General features: G+C 39.0%; 1 protein-coding gene across 10 annotated transcripts in view; it reads left to right on the top strand.

Moving 5' to 3' along the window:
• WDPCP (WD repeat containing planar cell polarity effector) overlaps positions 1-19,017 on the top strand; it is a 145,667-nt gene that overhangs the window by 17,167 nt on the left and 109,483 nt on the right. The window contains exon 1 of one of the 10 annotated variants that reach the window (XM_040698593.2): positions 16,027-16,183. The exons of the other annotated variants lie outside the window; for them this stretch is intronic. The gene's annotated coding sequence lies outside the window, so the exon portion shown is untranslated. Of the gene's footprint in view, positions 1-16,026; positions 16,184-19,017 lie in introns of those variants that run through there. 10 annotated transcript variants of the gene reach the window in all.

Here is a 19,017-nt window from a genome sequence, read left to right as displayed (position 1 = left end):
CTCAGAGTAGCAGCTGTAATTTCCAGGTAGACAGTGGATGTTATATTCAAAAGTGTTGTTTTTCTTTTTTGATGACTTGACTGCTGTAAGCAAAAAGCTGCTGAGTAAGGGACAGCATTTTTTCTTTGGTTACTTAAGAGACAACTTAAGTTGTCTGATCATGCAGTCTGCTTTTCTGTTTCCTTGTACTTATTTTTGGAGCTTTGCGGCCAGTTCCAATGACAGGGAAGGTAGAAGTCTCAAAAGCTCCAAATTTGTTTGCTTTGTGAAAATCTAAGGCATCAAAATTAGAGTTCCCTCCTCCAGACTCCTCAATAAAAGGCTGCAACCTGGGCTCAAGGATTTTCTTCTGTTTGGCCTACAAGATCAATAATTAAGTATATGCTTACAGATCACTTAGAAACTCTGGAGTTCCAGACCAGCTGTAGTACACTGCCTTGTGCTCAGCTGATATGAGAGCTGCATAAAGTGACCGAGGAGAGAATGGAAAAAGAAATTGAAGGGTATGGATAGGAAGATGTGAACAAGCTGAATTGAATGTGTAAAGTATTTGGGAAATGTGAGGGAAATGCAAGGAGCTTTATGTGGAGGTTTGGGATTATGAAGATGGCACAATAATGTCCGGCAGATGATGAATCTGTAGGAAATCAAACAAGTTGCACTGTTGTTTTTAGTTAGTATTGCTTTTAGATTACAGCCGGTGTCTATTGAGGCATCTAAGCACATGGAAAATACAATTTTAAGTCCTGTGTAATTCATATTGCTATTTTTTTCTTTTTAGTTTGATCGCGTACTTACTCATCACAGGCAATGTTTCTGTGTTTTCTGCTGACAGAAAAATGCTTCCCTGTTCTTACATGTTTATATATTGCTTCATTTAAGGGAAAATGTTGGTGTTGCCTTTAGCACAAATGATGTATGCATTTGCATTTCTGGAACACTTTCAGAGTTTCCCTTTTACTTTTATCTTCTCCACAGAATGAGAATCTGTTTTCTAGTTTATCTTTTCTGAAGATCATGATAGATTGTTGATTAAATACTGTAATAAATTAACTTGTTGGCTTTTGCCACATTTCATGTTTGTTATAGATCTGAATAACGTTGAAGGTTTATAGAAGATGTTAGAAATTAATTCAGCTTGTACATGGTAGAGGACAAAAGGTTTGTGTTTTTCTTAAACCTTTATTTCTACAAGAAATTGCGTGTTTTATTCTAAAACCAGCCTTATATTTTAATTGTTAGGGGTTTTTCCAGTGATTTACTAGGCACCTGACAGGGTGATAGTGAAAGTAATTCCCGTAAAGCTGAAAACTGTAGTCATCTTTACTTGCTTAAAACAGGGGGGAAAAAATCACTTTCAAAATGCCATCTTGCTAAGGAATCTCAGAACTGAGTAGTCGTGATCTAACTCTAGATTAATTTATTTGAATTTACTGAATTGGTAAATTACAGTTTTTTCAACAGAACCGTCTGAGTTACTCCTCTCCTACGTGTTAGCAGCCTCTTTTGTTTTCTGGCTGTAACAGATAGGATAGGAACACTTTAGTTCTTATCTTACTCATCTACTTCATTATTCTAACCAGAACTAACGTTTTGGACACGACGGTGTTTTGAGCTGGAAATATTAGCCTAGCTAAAGATTTTATGTAAGAGGCAATCTTGATGATATGCTTAGCTCACTGTGTTCTTGTGAGCTTAAAACGTAGGAGCAAGAAAGTAATGGAAAGAGGCCAAGTGTTTGCACAAGAAGAAAATACCTATTTTTCATTTTTTCCATGGCATTCTTCCTTCAGCATTATCCAGACAACGTTGACCCACTCAAAAGCTCTGCTGTTTCTATTTGTTTTGAACTGTCAGGGAGAAACTTTTCTGTTTCTTTGGGCTTGCCAAAAAAAGGTTGTGATCATGGCAGATATGTTTTTGTGGCTATTGAAGTGGTTTAGGATAAACTTAGGATCACAGAGGGTACCGTACCTCCAAGAGATAAATCTGTCATCACCTTTACATTTGTGTTGGGATATGTGTAATGCATAGTCTTCAAAACAGTTGCTTACGTGTCTGCGCAATCAAGAGCAGATCACTTCTCTATAAAAACATGCAGGCGTCTTATTTGTTTTTGCCAGTGAGGTGGTTACGTTATTCAGTTATCAAACCTCTGTTGCTTCTCCAGACTGCAGGATGATGCAATGCTCAGGGCTACTCAGGCTGCAACAGAATGCCATCCTGGGGATCTTTCAGGCTTCCTTCTCGATGCCTTGCGTAAAGGGAATTGATCTTGAACTTTCTACAAAGCAGTCTTTTCCAATCGCTGGATCGATACTTTGTGGTACAGAATACTGGAGGAAAAAAAGAGTATTTAAGTGTTGATTAAGGCAGCTGCATTAAGTAGCAGCTGCTTAGTATCTTAAATAAGACCGAATTCTCAAAAAACACGTTCAGTGGCTTCCTCAGAGGGATTTGTAGAGATACCTTAGGATAAATGCAGTGGCCTGTCAGAAGAGGAATGGGTGGCATTTGGGGCTGGAGATGTGGGAGGAGGAGTTGCTCAGCTGAACTTGGTCTGGCAAACCAGAGTGCCTTTTGTTGCCTGTGCTGATGCACAAATCATGCCGGCAGAGCCCGGTCCCCATGGAGCCAGGTGCCCAGTGTTCTTCCTACATTTGCGGTGTTAGAAGCACTGTGTGTTTAGGAAGAGTATTTTAGCAGTTCTAATGTTTGGCACAATAGAGTTTTAATTTTAACTAGTAAAACATTTTATTTTAGGGATTCTCATACATGATGACAACAATGGGGCAAACCAATGGCAATGTGGAAACAAACTGCCTAAGTCTTTCCCTAAGAATAACTAAGTAACTTATCATCTTATTAATTATAAAAAATCAATACCACATGTTTCCACATATTTTTTGGAATATATTCCACATATTTCTTCCATGAGAAGAAAACTAGACCAATTAGGCAAATTTTATTTCTCCTAAGCAATAAACCAACTCCAGTCAAGCCGCCTGTTTCTTCTTTTGTCAAGTCTTGGTCTGAGAGCTCAGAGAAAAAAATATTCAAGGAAATGTTTTCAGGGGTTCAAAGGATCGTGATGTGATTAGGAACAAACAACAGGCTTTAATTTATTTATTTGATTTATGCACTTTCAGAATCATAGAATCACTCAGGTTGCAAAAGACCTTAAAGATCATCGAGTCCAACCATAGTCCAACCATACTACCCTAACTCAAACAATGCTCTGCTAAATCATGTCCCTGAGCCCCACATCCGAATGGTTTTTAAGCACATCCAGGGATGGTGACTCAACCACCTCCATGGGGAGCCTATTCTAGTGCTTCACAACCCTTTCTGTAAAGAAGTGTTTCCTGATATCCAACCTAAACTTACCCTGGTGCAACTTAAGGCCATATTTAATAGATTCAAAGATAACTTTTTCTTCTTGTTTTCTGCTAATTGGTAACAGATGCCGAAATTCTACCAAAAACCAGACAACATATTTGTGTGTGTGTGTGACTTAGTAAAAAATTTTATGAGAGGAAAGGTAATGTGCCTTCTCCTTCTATTCTCTGTCAGCCCCACTCTGTCTTCCCCCTTGCCAAACATTACCTTTCCCTTAGCCTTGGGCATTTTCCACATTCCTTTACCATATAAAGTTGATTATATGCCGCTGAACGCAATTTAAAGGATAGGTCAGGCCTAAGGAAGGAGGAGGATCGCTGCTCTCCCTGGGAATGAGTTTGGAAGTTTGCCTATTTTCTCAAGGTAATTTCTATGTCTTTTAAAAGCAGCAAGTCATTTTTTCTATGTGTAGTTTTTTCCAGTTATCCTGAAGTGTTCACCTCTTAAGTCTCGTGATTGCCTTTGCCCACTGAAATGTAAAGGCCTCTTCCAATTGCACTTTCTCTCCCAATGGTCTTTCTTTCCATGTAACTTCTTATTTTGTAGTTGGTTTTCTTTTTTTTTTTCTTGAATTTAGACACTTTTTCAAAAATAAGTACCCTTTTGTTTACTTTTTGGGCTGGATATACTATTAACTATTGTAGGACCACACCTGAGTTCAGTGCTGAAGTGTTCATGAGTTGGGCTGAGAACTCAGCCTGTCTTTTTTTGGAAGCGTGGCGTTCAAGATGAGCGCAACAAGGAGTTAGAGAAGCATGATGTTGAGAAATGGAAATTTTACACAGGTTATTTTACCATCAAGTAGCATCTGGCTCTTCTGCTTGTTTCAAGTCTAAATGCTTAATTAAACATGAACAAAATTGGTTTTGCACTGTTGCTGTCAGTCTGTTAGTAGTTGTCTCTAATGTAAGTGATGTCTTACCAGAGACTGCAGAACGTGGTGTGTATAGCAGTTTATGGCACTCCACTTACCACCTGCAGAGGTGCTCTTAAGGTGAGATGAGTTGCCGGTCCTGGAATCAATACAGAGACTCCAAAAGAGTGGGGGAGGTGTACCATTGTTAAAGAATAATGTTTCAAAACAGTTTAATTACTTTTCTTCTTCTGATACCAAATGCCTGCTTCATCAAAGGCTGAAAGAATGCTTTCATACTAGTTTGTTGATGTTTTACCAACTGCATGGCCCAAATTAGAATTACAACAAACAACATCTTTTCAGGCTATGCTGCCAACACAGGACCTGGGTTTTTTTTGTCCTGGAAATTAACTTTCTCTTTTAGTATTTGTTGACAGCCATTTATGGTTACCGCTGAACGGGTGATTTATGAACTTGGATGCAGAATACAGAGCTTGTTCTCTTTTGGTTTCTCCATCATTTTTGTCAACTATGATAGCATCCAAACTTGATATTGGTGACCTCTAAAAAGTAAATGTGATGGTCTTGGTATGGTTTCTATTTTGAATGTCTTAAGCAAAGTAAGTAAGCAAACAAACAAAACCTACTGTAATAGTAGGCAAACTAAAATGACTCACAGTAAGGATCTGCTCAGTAGGCTATACTGTGGAAGCACATAAATGCATGAGAGCATTCAATGCATTTAAAAATGTAATGCATGTTAAGAATTGAAAATTCATAGAAAATGTTACAAGTTTCAAAAATAAAATGGTAAGAAGTACCAATACAATTTTTTTAAATGGCATGAGGAAAGTCCAAAAGCTAGGGCTGCACAGTCTTTTACAAAGTAATGGGTATTTTCTCTGTTTTCCAACATTTTAATTCTAAATGTTCCTAAGTCTTGTTAGAATTATTTTGAGAACAAATAAGCAATGTTATTCCTCATTTTTGATAGTTCAGCCGGGCTCTGAGCAGCGTCATCTAGCTGTAGATGACCCTTTTCATTGCAGTGGATTTGGACTAGATGAACTTTAAAGGTTCCTTCCAACTCAAGCTATTCTGTGATTCTGTGTTTTTGTATTTGGTTTTTTTTTTTTCCCCAGTATTAGTCTCTTGTATTTCATGCAGCCCCTCTGTCACTATTGTAAAAGAACATCCATGATAAGTTTTGGCAAATTTTATAAAGTTGTGGTAGGAGTAGGCCCCACTGTCCCTGAGGTAAGAGCCACTGTTTATTGCAAGCACATCAACTGCAACGTGTTCTTTGTCACATTTCTCACTAGGTACGGTCCTAACTCTTTGTCTTTACATGACGTGACAAAACAATCACGGCAGTCTTTTTTCTTCTGATTTTAAAACACGAGGAATCTTTGCAACAGTTCTGCTGTTTTCTCCCAAAGTAAGATTTGAGGGGCTTTCTCAATCTGCTGATCATCATACTGTCTCTCTGTTTCACACGTGCTTAGTAAGAAAAGGGGGGAGTTGAGCCTTATGTTCAGTTGACTTGAAGAGGAGACGTTTGCATTTACAGTGTGTGTTTATTGGCATGAGATAATATCTTGAAAGTTCCTATATCTGCGTATTTGCTGGCATATATGCCAAGTTTCTTAAAAAGAAAATAATAAAAAACTCAATATGAAGTTGCTTTCACTTAAATTTTCAGTGATATCAGTATTCTTGCTCTTGAGTTCATGATGACAGTGTTAATGTAATAAATATGAATGGATGCTGAATGTTAAAAGTATTGGAATACATCTTAAAGGCATCATTGTGTTATGAATGATTCTATTAAAGTTGCAAAAGGGTCAGTCTTTTGCTTAATTGTATCTTGAGAAAGAAAGCCTTAAAAAACTTCCTGTTGCATGGCCAACTAAGAGTTTGGGGTTAGTTTAATTGTTGTATGTTTGCTAGTAGTATTAGCAGTAGAGCTGTACTGCTATAGCAATATCAATTCTAATCTTTTCTCTCTCTGTTCTTGTTGGGCAAATAATTATCTCAGGAGATTTGAAAATGGGAACTTCTCCACAAAACTAAGTTTTACATAAATATAAAAGCATGTGTATGTTTAACAGCAAGAGATTTATAGCACTTGGTCTCCATATAAAAGCTGATTTATGAGACGTATATCAAGAACTGAGCAGTATAAATGAGTGCTTTGAGGCTTATACTGAAAACAAGCAAAAATGTGCAGCCTACCTCTTTTGCCTATAAGAGGGTCAACGTTGGGATCCATGATCCCTTTGATCTTTACATAAAACGGATGAAAATGCATAAATTGCTTCTAATCAGGGATGAATTAAAGGAAAATAGCCTCCCGGAGGACAAAGCACCCCAGGCACCCATCAGCAGCCTTACCAAATGACAGACCTGGAGGAGACTTCAAAGCTGCAAACACAACCAGTGCCAGTGAAATCCACCAAGAATCTATATGCTGTTTAAAAAAATTACTATTTTCACAGTTTACAAGTGCCCAGAACTCTTTTCTTTAAGAAAAAAAAGTGACAGAAACCTACTACAAGGACTTACTTCTTAAGCTGCTATATATTCTTATTCTTTTAGAGGAGTTGATAAAGGCAAGACATGCTTGTTTAATTTTGTGCAAAAATGTGTTTAGGCATGACAAGCATTGGTAATTTTTGTGTCAGGTAGGGTTTACTCAATTTGAGTGGCATGGTATTTTGAAGCTGAAGTCTGTTTTTAGTGGAGGCGGATCAGACGCTTATTGTAATTGCTTCCTTGGTTGTCATCCATGTTTGTCACAATGAACACAAACACAGTTAACGTTCCTCAAGCTGCAGAAAAGGAAAGTGTCATGAAATGCAAGGCTTGGTTTTGGAGACGAGAGGAGATTTGAGGCATTAGTTTTATTGGAAAGTAGTATTTTTTTTCTGTGGAAGAAAAAAACAAAGATTACTTTTTTTCCTCAAGCTAAATCAGGGTTCATATCCTTGCTAGCTCATGTAACTTGCTTATATATTGGGTGAATGTTAATGCCAGTATTATTAAATTCACTTTCAAGGGAAAGTTAACGTAAGCATAAAAAAATCTGATTTTCAGTTTGCATTCTGTTTGTGAAAAGAACACTAAAACTGCTTTTTGCTTTTTCAAGGATTAAGAAGAAGCACAAAGGAATACTAAAATACAGTTTTTAATAATGACTGTTGCAATCCCTTTGGAATATATACTCTATTAGGAGGGATTTCGCCTGCCAACTGCAGGCTTTGCCTAGGTGTTCCCTACAGCATAACGTTTATTTCCAAGCCCACATATACATGAAAATCTCTTAGGCGCATATAAGCAACAAGCGACGTGCCCAAATATATAAGTGCATATGAAATTGTTCAGTGGACTGAGAGATTTACTGTAGGTGAGGTCAGAAAGGTTGCCTAATTCTTTGCTGTAAGAACTTAGTTTCTGTGACTTTAATTGCTGTAACTGAAGTATGCATTACGTGTTTCTCATGGATTGTTGCGTTTTGGAAGAAGCAGGTAAAAAGATTTTGCCAGTCGGTCTAGGAGTAAAGATAGGAAAAATTGCTGAGTGCTTTCTTTGCAATGTTTTACTCACATTCTGATGTCACTCGTACCTCCTTCTTTGGAGTAGAAGTATTAAATTAGGTTTTGAAAAAGTGAACTTTCCCTTACATTTTGTGAATCTTTCAAGTTCAACAGTTTGCTTTCCAAAGCATATGTCCTTATTGTATACGCTTGTCTCACTTCTGGGGCCACTGACTAGGCTGCACTCGAGCCTTCCTCACACGGGGAATGAATGGAGATTCACACGTCCAAGGGACTCAGATGGACTTTCTCCATAAAGACTGATCCTGACTAATCCTATCTGTAGGCTCTAAGTCAGAGCAGGAAGTCTGTTTTGTTCTGTCAGGTGAGATGAGAGCTGGAAGGAGAGGAAGGTGAAATCTGAAACTGAAGAAAAATAAAATGTTTTGGATAAAACTCATGGTTTGCCTAGCAGCAAAACTTGAGCAAATACTGAATCATACTTCACCAGCATACAAAGCCTAAGTACAAAGTCAGCTGTTCTCTTTGCTGAGTGCCTAGAAACACAGGGTCCTAATGGGTACCACTAGGCAGCACAAGTTTTGCATGCATTTTATTTTAAGAAATAAAAGAGCTCAGTTTCTCAATTCCACTTTCTAGTCGCAAGAAAAATTGGCTATCTACTTTGGATTTGATATGTAGGTCTGCTTGGAAAGGAAAGGTGATGTATGACAATCTGCTTTAAACAATCATCGGCATCAGACTCATCAAGCTTTTAATATCTTCAAGCTTTTCTGGAGATGGGAGTATGCATTAATCAACCAGACAGAATACCAAGTTCTGTGCCTTCTAAACAAGGTCTTACAGGGGCATGATATGCTTCAGGGTTCTGATTCACAATCCTGTACAGTTTACCTCGGAATGACTGTTCTGGTTGTTGCTGTTTCAGGAACAATTCAGTTGCTTATGTAGCAGCTCCTGCATTGCCACAAATTACAGGTTGTCAAATTAAGGAATATTGAAATTGGTGCTAGCTGTACCTTGCATCAGTTCAGAACTGTGAAACTTGTTTCACAATCTGCCAAGCCACCCTGTAGCTGGGTGAGTATAGCTTGCACCAAGAAAAAGAGGATTAGATGGACAGCTGGCATGAGAGCTACTGTATCTGTCCAAGTGTTACAGCCCTGAACTCCAGAGCAGTTGTACTCTTTGTCTTTTCCCTCCTTCTTTCAGTGTGATAAGAGGAAAAACAGTTTCATTTTGGTGTGATGCCGTGGTATCTTAGCTAGCCAGCATGGCGTGTTCACTACCTGGGTCTGGCCTTCAGCAGCAAAAATGCTTTTAAAAGAGATTTTTTTTTTTTTTACAAGGTTCTTCAGTTTGCATGGAAATCAGTGTTTGTATAATCAGAGGATGTTTCTGCTTAAGAGGGAACCAAACAAGGACTTAGTTTCCAGGAACTGTCAAATTTCTTCAGATCTATTTAGATTAGTTGTGTTGGATGGGAGTCATCTGTCAGGCATGTACTAAAAACCAGTTGTATTCTGCATGCAATAAATGTCCAGGTGGAGACTGGTAATGAGTGGTGTGCCCCTAGGGTCCATTTTGGGACCAGTGCTCTTCAACATCTTTATCAATGACACGGACAGTGGGATTAAGTACAACCTCAGCAAGTCTGCAGACAACACTAAGCTGAGCGGTGCCGTTGACACAACACCATTCAAAGGAACCTGGACAAACTTGAAAAGTTGGAACCACAAGAACCTAATGAGATTCAGCAAGGCTAAGTGCAAGGTGTTGTGCTCGAGTCAGGGCGGTTTCCGATATGCATACAGGCTGAGAGAAGAACTCATTGAGAACAGCAGTGTGGAGAAGGACTTGGGAGTTCTGGTGAACAGAAGAGCTGGACATGAGCCAGCTCTGTGCACCTGCAGCCTGGAAGACCACCATTATCCTGGGCTGTGTCAAAAAAGGGGTGGCCAGCAGGTCGAGGGAGGGGATTGTGCCCCTCTGCTCTGCCCTTGTGCGGCCCCATCTGGAGTACTGTGTCCAGATCTGGAGCCCACAGTACGAGAAAGATGCAGAGCTGTTAGAGCGGGTCCAGAGGAGGGCTATGAAGATATTCAGAGGTCTGGAGCACTTCTGCTGTGAAGAAAGGCTGAGGGAGGTGGGCTTGCTCAGCTTGGAGAAGGGAAGGCTCCATGGTGACATCATTGCAGCCTTCCAGTACTTGAGGGGAGCTTATAAATAGGAGGGAGACCAACTTTTTACATAAGCCGATTGTGAGAGGACAAGGGGGAAAAAAGGGGGGGGATTCAGATGAGATAGAATTTTTTTACTCAGTGGGTGAGGCACTGGAACAGTCTGCTTAGGGAAGCTGTGGATGCCCCATCCCTGGAGGCATTCGAAGCCAGGTTGGATAGGGGTTGGTCTAGTCATTGCCAACCCTGCCCTCAGCAGGGGGGTGGACCTAGCTGATCTTTAAGGTCCCTATCAACACAAGCCATTCTGTGGTTCAATGAATATGAGAATAATGTAAGTAGGCTCAGCTTGTGAGGAACATCTCACTGTGAGATGGCTGTAGTTGTACCAGCTTATCCAAACTGCTGCTTATCCAAACAAGTTGAATTGTCCCAGATTGTTGTCTGGTATATTAATGTAAACTGTGACTGTCTTTGTTTTTTAGTTATATGCCAGGTTGTAGTTTGTTGTTCAGAAGCTCTTACCACAGCACCTGTAATATTGCAGCACAGAGAAATGTGCAACGAATGAAAAGAACAGGGACAGATGTCTCAGGGAAAATAATTTCTGGCCTATTATAGCTTTTAGTTAACTAATATAGGTTTGCTTGATGTCATGGCCTGTTCTCAACACCTGCTATTCTACTGGGAAGAAAAAACAGAAGAATTCTTGTTGTATTCTAAGGTATCCTCACCTTTTGGAACAATTATGTCCAGCTATCTCCAATCCAGAACACTTCGTAGATGTCAGTGGTTCGTGTTATCTCTTTCATAAGGGTGCTGTTTCAAGAAGCATCTTTTTGGTGGCCTTGCCAGCTGACAAGGCTTTTGTTTTACACTTGCATCACTACCATAATTGCACAGGTAAATTATTTGTAGGGATACTTGATGAGCTGGTTCAGGGAATTGAACTGGTTTTAAATCAAACACTTCCCTTGTATAGACCATATAAGTGGTTGTGCCAGCACAAATGAAGTTCTGTGTCTTTAAAAGCTCTGTACTCAGGACCTTCAATGCTGGGAATCTGAGCGTAGTAGTAAAGTTGCTTATGATCAGTTGTACTGTCTCGTAGTGAACAATGTAATATTGTTTTTCTTTAGGCTGAGAAAGCTTTGGTATTTAAGGAGCATATTAGAGTACAAGGTTTTCCAACATCTATCCATTAAGAGGCTTTATTAGGAATCTGTTCTGGAATTATGGGGATGCCTCTACTAAACCCCATTACTACCAGCATCATATTTTAAAAGTAATATTAGTAATTCCTTTGTGCTCTCTGTATAAACAACACACCCTGATTCCCAGCTGTCATGAAGCTGTAATGCTAAACATTTTTGGCAGGAAGTTTACAAAGAGTATGTGAAAGGACTGCAGAAGACTCAAGAAAACTATTATTTTCATCATATTGGTATCTCAAGGAGATATGGATCCACTAAACCAAGAGGTCTCAGACACTATGCAATGGAATCATTTGTAAAAGAATGAGATCAAGTGCAGATATTTTTGATAAAATTTTCCTTTGTAGATTTTGCGTTTATTTATCTTTAACAAATTAACATTACTGTAGCTGGTAGTTTAGAAGGGAAGTGTGTTTGGAAATGAATTGTATAAATGCTTGCAGGAGGTAAAGAAGAGATTAGAAGGTAGAAGAGCAAAATAGAGAGAGGGGAATAGGTGTGTGAGGAGGAACACAGGAGATGGAATAGAGGTATTAACTGTTTAGAGTGGGTGGGATTGATGGGATGGAAATATTTCTGCAGCACAAATTCTTCAGTGTTATAAGAAGGGCAGAGGATTTCTGAGCTGTTGATACACTGAAGGAGAAATCTTTCTCCTGTGGCTGGGGCTGCTGTAATGACCATGTTAGTAAACAAAGCTTTGAGGGTAGAGACCATCTCTGTGCTTTCTTTCACTAGCACTAAGCATTTTTAAACACACCTGTCACCAAAACAGTATGTGAGAAGCATCAGCTGGGCCAGTAATGGAGAGAAGGCACCTACTGGGCATTGGAGATGCTCATTTGGGCCATTGTTCTACCTTCAGCTTCTGAAACAGTGTCAGCCTCAAGCAAAATGGGAAGGTTATTCTGAATCCCTGCATCTCTAGTGTGTGTTGGACTCAGCCCTTATGGAAACAGTATGATATTTTTAATGTGAAATGCAGGCATTTGAGAAGCATGGTGCACAGTCCTTGATCAGCACTAAGAGCTGAGAGACTTGGAGCATTGAAAGTAAAAATAGAACTTTTGTGGGCCATCCTTATTAAAACTGACTACTTTATTTTTTTATGGAGCAGTTATAAAAAGCATGGCTTTTTTTTTTTCTTTCCCCCATGATTTTTGAAGATCGGATTTTTGGTTGTGTTTTCTATTTAATTCTTTGGTGTGAGGTGTATTTCTAAAGGAAAGCTCGGACCTGCAACATTTGAAGTTGTTTAAAAGAAAAAGTCCAGCAAAGTTTTAAGGAACCGAGCCACTTCTGCTGAGATGTTATCTCTGTGTGCACCTCCAGCAAAGGAAAGTCAGCCTGGCGAGGTACGTGTATTTCACCTCACACAGATGGAGGTTTGTGAAGTAACTGAAAACTTTAAGTAAACATATAAAATTAGTAAGGTGGTTTGACATTCGTAAATAGCAAGGCTACCAGCCTGCCTGTAACAATAAATGGCAAGCTTGGGCACCAGGTGATGCATTTTTCTGATAGGATAGCACCCACCTTTAATCTTTTAAGTAAACATTTTTTCAAGACGTGAATTTTTACAGGATATTTAATTTCTTTGGAAACAATGTAAAGTACACATAGTTTAATTTCCTCTTATCCAAACAGCTTCCATCTGCTTTGCAGACAGTTGTGTTGACTTGAATCACACAACAGGTCTTCCTACAGCAGACGAACGTTTCTTTTACATGAAAACCGACTGGAAGTTAAAATAAGAATATACTTGCAGAGCTCGTGTGTAGGCAGTTCGGTTACAAATGCAAGCTGGTAGAAAAGCAGATTAATCGGATTTGAGGAGGAAATGTTCTCCCTTTTAAAATTCCATTTTTCATCGGCCGTGATTGAGAGGAGCGCAGTTGAGGTCAGCGTAAAGATTGAGAATGGGTGTTTTAAACGCTAGGTGGTGCCATTGTGTAAAGTTGTATTCCGGTGCGTTTCTGACGTCGGGGAAGGTGACCACAGAAAGCTCGGGAGAGATGCGGGCAGACAAACTAACAGTTTCAGATGAGAGATTTGTAACTTGGGGTGAACGATTTTGTAATATGCGGATGGAGAAGGGATATCTTGGGAAAGAAAACTGCATGATAAATTGTATTATTTTCACTTTAAGTCTCCCTGAAAGTATTTGCCTCTTTTTTTTTTTCTTGTTATTTTTTTTTTCTTTTCCTTCTTTCCCAAAAAGGAATAGAGAACCTGACTCATAGTGTGTGAATCTAGGAGCCATCTCCTAGCCGCTTTATATTGTGGATGTATCAAAACATGCTTCCCTTGTGTTACTTCAAATACACCCTAAAATGCCTTAGGATTAAAGCAATCATCTGTAATACAATATCTGTGGCTCTTTGTTGATTGGCTCAAAACATGAAATACAGCTTTTTTTTTTTTTTTAATTTTTAATTTTTTTTTTTTTTTTTGGAACAGTCAGTGTGTTTCCTTCGGTGTCTGCCTTCACCAAAATTCTGCATTCCTTGTCTAATCCTGAGATATTAAAATAATTAAGTGGGATAGTCACAGTTTCACTTAATTAAGCATAATTGAGGTTTGGGATACTTTGGTATTACAGTTTAAAAAAGAAAGCATAAAAAAATGGCTTTGCTGAGCATATGCAGCATTACTTCTATATATTGCTGCCTGTTTTAAACAGTAAACGGGGAGCTTGCTTGCCTAAGGACAGTTAGACTGACCTGCTAACAACTTGTTTAGCCTGCTAGTCTTTATCAGAGAGCGTGTGCAACTCTGTTTATCGGACCTATGTGAAGGGTTAACCCCAACCAAAGTAATCATTATAATTTTGAAGACATGAACATTTGATTCCATCAGTGTTTATTCTTTTGGGTCAAGTGGCCAAAAGAAAATCAAAGCTCTGCAAGAGCCATTCAGATATTTTTGCTGTACGTAAATGAAATATTATTAATTGGTGGGGGAAACGCATTTATTCAGCAAATGCTGGAGAATGATTGTTCCTATTGAGTCACATAAAATACGACTTCACATACTTTATTATTTAAATATATGAGGTCCTAATAACAATTTATGTGACCTAGAAAAACACCAAAGCGTTGGCATCAAATTTTAAATTACTTCTTTCTTTCCGACCAAGAACCTTGTTCTGTAATAATATCTTACACACAGGGTTGCTTTATTATAGATGTTGCATGTATTTTAACTGCTGTGCAAAGCACCTCTCCCATGTAATTACACAAACATATTCTTAATTAATATGACTTGTGTTAGCGTGATCGAGCAATGGAATATTTTTTAGGTGTGTTTTGCAATTCTAAAAGAAGGCTGACAAATGAGGAATGTGGTTACTAAATATCACTGATCTCATGAAGAAATCCTTGTACAGGATGAAGGCCAGGACACTTACACAGACTTCATTGCAATCAATTGCCTTAAAGTACCCTAGAACGTCTGCTGATGAAGGAATTGCAATATCCTGATCCTTAAGAATCTGTATAGAAAAGTGTTGTCGGATATGAAGAGCACGTGGGGAGCTGGAATAGTTTGTTTATTTCATGTGGAGCTTGACTGTATCAAATTGAAATACCTCTACATACCTACGTGCTAGAGTAACGTTTTTTGTGTTTCCTACTTCTGTGATTTAATCACAGAGTATACTGAAGATAGGGCTTGTACAGTACTATGATGCTCTGTTCCATGGTTTGAATCTGTTGGTTTTTTCTAAACATTTGTGTATTTTTCTGTATGCCAATGCCTGGAATCCTTGAGGGAATTTGAGCTTGGAAACAGGCATGGCTCCTCTCCCTATGTCCATCAATTCTGTCGTTCCATTTTGAACTGCAGCAAGGCAGCACAGAGTATATATCATGATCATGGTAATCATTAATGCAAATAAGATTGTGCACGTGCATGTGTAGTCATGTAGAGAGATGGTTTTGGCTCTGTGATTTCATAAAGCTTTTGAAGTCGTGGCCATGCAGCTAATGAAGGAGGAGGAGTGGGTAGATAAATAGAATAGTTACTTCCCCAGGATATTTAGCTGAAGCAGCTGGATTTGGTAGACTGCCACTTTGAAGGGTAGATCAGCTGGCGGCATATAGGGAAGCTGGGTAATGATGCACAACTTGCTGACCAGTGGTAGAAGCAAGAATGCAGCAAGACATAGTCCGCTATCCATCTACAAACTCACTGCAGAGCTGCTGCAATATATAGATAGGGGAGTCCTTGACAGTGCCAGTAGGCATTTTGCCATCACTATCTGGAAGCTCGTTATGTTCACTTGATGCCAGTCAGTTGCAAACAAGTTGAATATTGAGAAATCATCTGTTGGGACTGTTGGAAATTTCTGATGCTTTTAGGGAGGTGGCTGCTATGAAGTGCAGCAGTTTCATAAATAGAGTGCTCATCCTCTCTCTCCTTTCCCATTACCCAGTGTAAACAAAAATGTTTGTGGGAAAGAATACCTTATAGCATGCTACAAGCAAACTGTGTTACGTGTGGACAAACAGACTTGAGCCCTCCAAGCTGCTTCCACCAAACATATCATTTAGGGGAGCTGCTCAGAGAAGAGCAGATGACACAACTTAGTCACTACAAATAAACCCTGCACAGTGTCTGGATGCTGGAGTATGTTATCCTGAGGCAAGTTCAGAACACCATTGGATGAACCAAGAAGAGGTGGCAGTGCTGCTGTTTGCCAGGATGGTGTCTTTCTCTAGGGGATGCAACAGTGAAAAGGGGACACTAATCACTAACAATTTGAAAGGATTTGCTGGACCTGCAGGAGGCAAGCTGAAGTCATGCTTTGTCTTTGCCTTTTATTCTCTCGTGATCTGTATGAGTGAGGAAGACATGGTTGCTGCAAAGGCTGTTTCTCAGCGTACTGGAAAAAGACATGCGTGATGACCTTTCAGTGCTTTAAAGAGAGAGGTTTCAGCGCGTCAGCGAAGTCCTGGAGCTGTGGAGAGCATACAGGTATGGGAACGAGACCTGGTCAGCTGTGAATCAGTGCAGTGAGGGATGAAATGTGCCAAAAAGCCTGAAGAATGGGTAGGAATGTGTCTGTGTAAAGCCAGGAAACCAACAAACATCCTCTATAAAATTCTTCCTTTTCCAATAAAGATTATTTAAGATGACATAAAACATCAAAAATTCAGTACAATTAGAGTGTGAGAACATCACTTTGGGGAGGTCAGCTTAACTGCCCTATCTGCTTGAATGTCTTTTTTTAGACAAGTCCTGTGTTCTGGTGATTGCCCTTCCTCCTAGATGTATGGCTCCACTAGAGCCATACTCATTTGCCTGAGTTTTCCCATGACTGCTCAATAATAGTACAGAGGGAAACCCACAGAGAATTAATCCAGTCATGGTTGTGCTAATTTGCAAAGAAGTTAGTGAAAATAAGGGGAGTTTGTAATAAATGCAATATAAAACCTGTTTATGTGACTGATTCTTCTCCCCACCCCCATCAGCCTGGCCTTACCTCATTCCAGATTCCTGAGTTCTAGCTGAGAGCGTTTCTGTGAAGAATGCTACCAGGAAAATTCCCTTTTTTATCTTGGCTATGAACGACTTGTATGAAAAACCTTTCAGTGGAAAGAGAATCAGCCTACATGTGTTGCTACTGAAAAAGGATGGTCTTACAGTCAGTAGTTTGGTGTTCTTAAGAGGGCTATACATTTAATCTTTGATCTGGAGATGATTTTAAGAGTCTGCACATAAGCTAAAAGAAGTTCTGTCTAAATGCACCATCTTCAGCTCCGGGTATAACCAGAAGGACCGTGGTCTTTTTGGAGGGATTTTTCATGACTATGATTTCATTGCACTGCTTCTTCTATGTTCATTTAGCTGGTATGTTATTTCCAGAGAAAACAAGTTGGTTTTTCAGTACTGTGTTCAGGGGCAAAGTAGACTGTCCTCTTAGAGCTTATAGTGCCGACAATCTATTCGGCTATTTCTAGGGATGATGTATTAGTAGTTTAGTAGTAGTAGATTAGTAGTAGATAATTAGTATTAAACCTGGCTTCTTCCAGTCTGCTCTCTGGGAATGCTCATTTTAAGAGATAAATCTTTATGTATGAATGGATGTTACTGAAGATGTATTTCCCACATTTTAGCAAATGAATATGGTTTGAAGCAGAGATCGGATCACCTCTGAAATGCATCAGGAGCCTGGAAGAGTTTCAGTACGCTAAAAAGTCAGCATAATTTTATGTGCTTCTGGGCAGTGGCAGACCTTAGATGAACAAAGTATTTATGCACGTTTAGTACCAGTGAAGCCAAAAATATTATTTTTAGTGCTTTGCTAAAGCAAAGCATAGCTGTGGCAAAGAAGTCATTGTGGCACTTTTTTTTTTATTAAGCCATCGTTTACCCCGATGTACCACTAAGCTGGGCAAGTGGGCATTTAAACTGAAACTTTAAAAATAGCAGGAGTATATTCTTGCAAGTGGAAGTTAAGGAGATGACAGAATGTAAGCCCCCACCCCCCCTGCTTCTTCACAAACCAAGGGCAGCTTCTCTTTGTGATCCCAGGGTCTCTTTTCAGCTTAATTTTTTCCTGGTTAGTGTAAGTAGCATACTCTACCATCATTCAGCAGTGACTCGACCACTGCTTGCAGAAGCTTAAATTGCTCTCATTGTGTTTTGCCTTTTTGTAGGAAAAGAAGGCGCTTGCCAATTCTTTTTGATGCGTTGGTTTTCTGAATACTGTCTTTTCTTCAGAAATGTCACTACAGATACTTGTTGCTCTTATGGCATAGAGTAATATTCAACCCATGCATTCTGTATTTACTGTGAGAGAAATCCGACTCAATATACGTGTATTATCTTTGTATAATACACAATTAACTAAACTTGGTCTTTATGCGGTAAACATGCACTTTGAGTAATCTTCTCATAGGGAATAATGCAGACATTACACCCATTCTGATATGTAGAAGATGATCCACAGGGGGAAAAGATACACGTGCGTAAGTCAATTATTTGAGAATAGAGCCCTTAATTTCTTCAGGCTTTATAAAAAGAGTTTGGGCATCTGCACGTATTTATTTTAGAGATATAGGGGTAAATCTTCAGCACAGAGCGTGGGGAGTTAACCATGGAACATTCATTAATGTTAATGGGATTTCTATGGCTAATTCCCCACACACTGGCTAAAAATTTAGCCCAAAGAGATTTGAAAAGTGATGTTGAGAAGCAAGTTGGTTGGTTAGCCTCATTACTTCCATGTTATTAACTGCTCTATCTTTCCCCGGCTTTGCATGTACACTAAGATATACTTAACAGTTAATAATAAAGGACTGTATGTTAGATACAGATTCTAATATGGAGGTACAACAACGTGGCTGTATGAGCAGATTTTAGAATACGCCTTTTGGGTATTTTCAGAACAAAATAAATCAGCAAAGCAATGGAATGGAATAGAAAGGGGAAAAAAAGGTGTGTTAAGGTATTTTTTAGACAGCAGAACTGGTTTACATTGCTGATGTCTTTAGTACAGATTTAGCATAATTATGAAGTATAACTTTTTAAAAAGAAATGAACATTGCATTATTGGGATCTAAACTCAGAGCTGACTGGTTCTGAGCAGGAAGCCGTTGGACTGAATGACTTCCAAGTTCCTTCTAACCTCAATTATTTTACAGTTTAGTATGTGAATCATATGCTTAACATGGCATTTTCTTAACGTCTTCTCAGACTGATTTTTCTTTTGTAAAAGATAAAATATGGTTATCTTAAAAGTGTGAAGGATGATTGAAAGCTAGGCGAACCTGAAACAATATTTTGCATACTAATTAAAGAATATT

This window comes from Gallus gallus, chromosome 3 (assembly GCF_016699485.2).
Source record: "Gallus gallus isolate bGalGal1 chromosome 3, bGalGal1.mat.broiler.GRCg7b, whole genome shotgun sequence".
NCBI classification, from domain to species: Eukaryota; Metazoa; Chordata; class Aves; order Galliformes; family Phasianidae; genus Gallus; species Gallus gallus.
The sequence above is the reverse complement of the archived record's forward strand: the minus strand, read 5'-3'. Positions and strand labels throughout refer to the sequence as shown.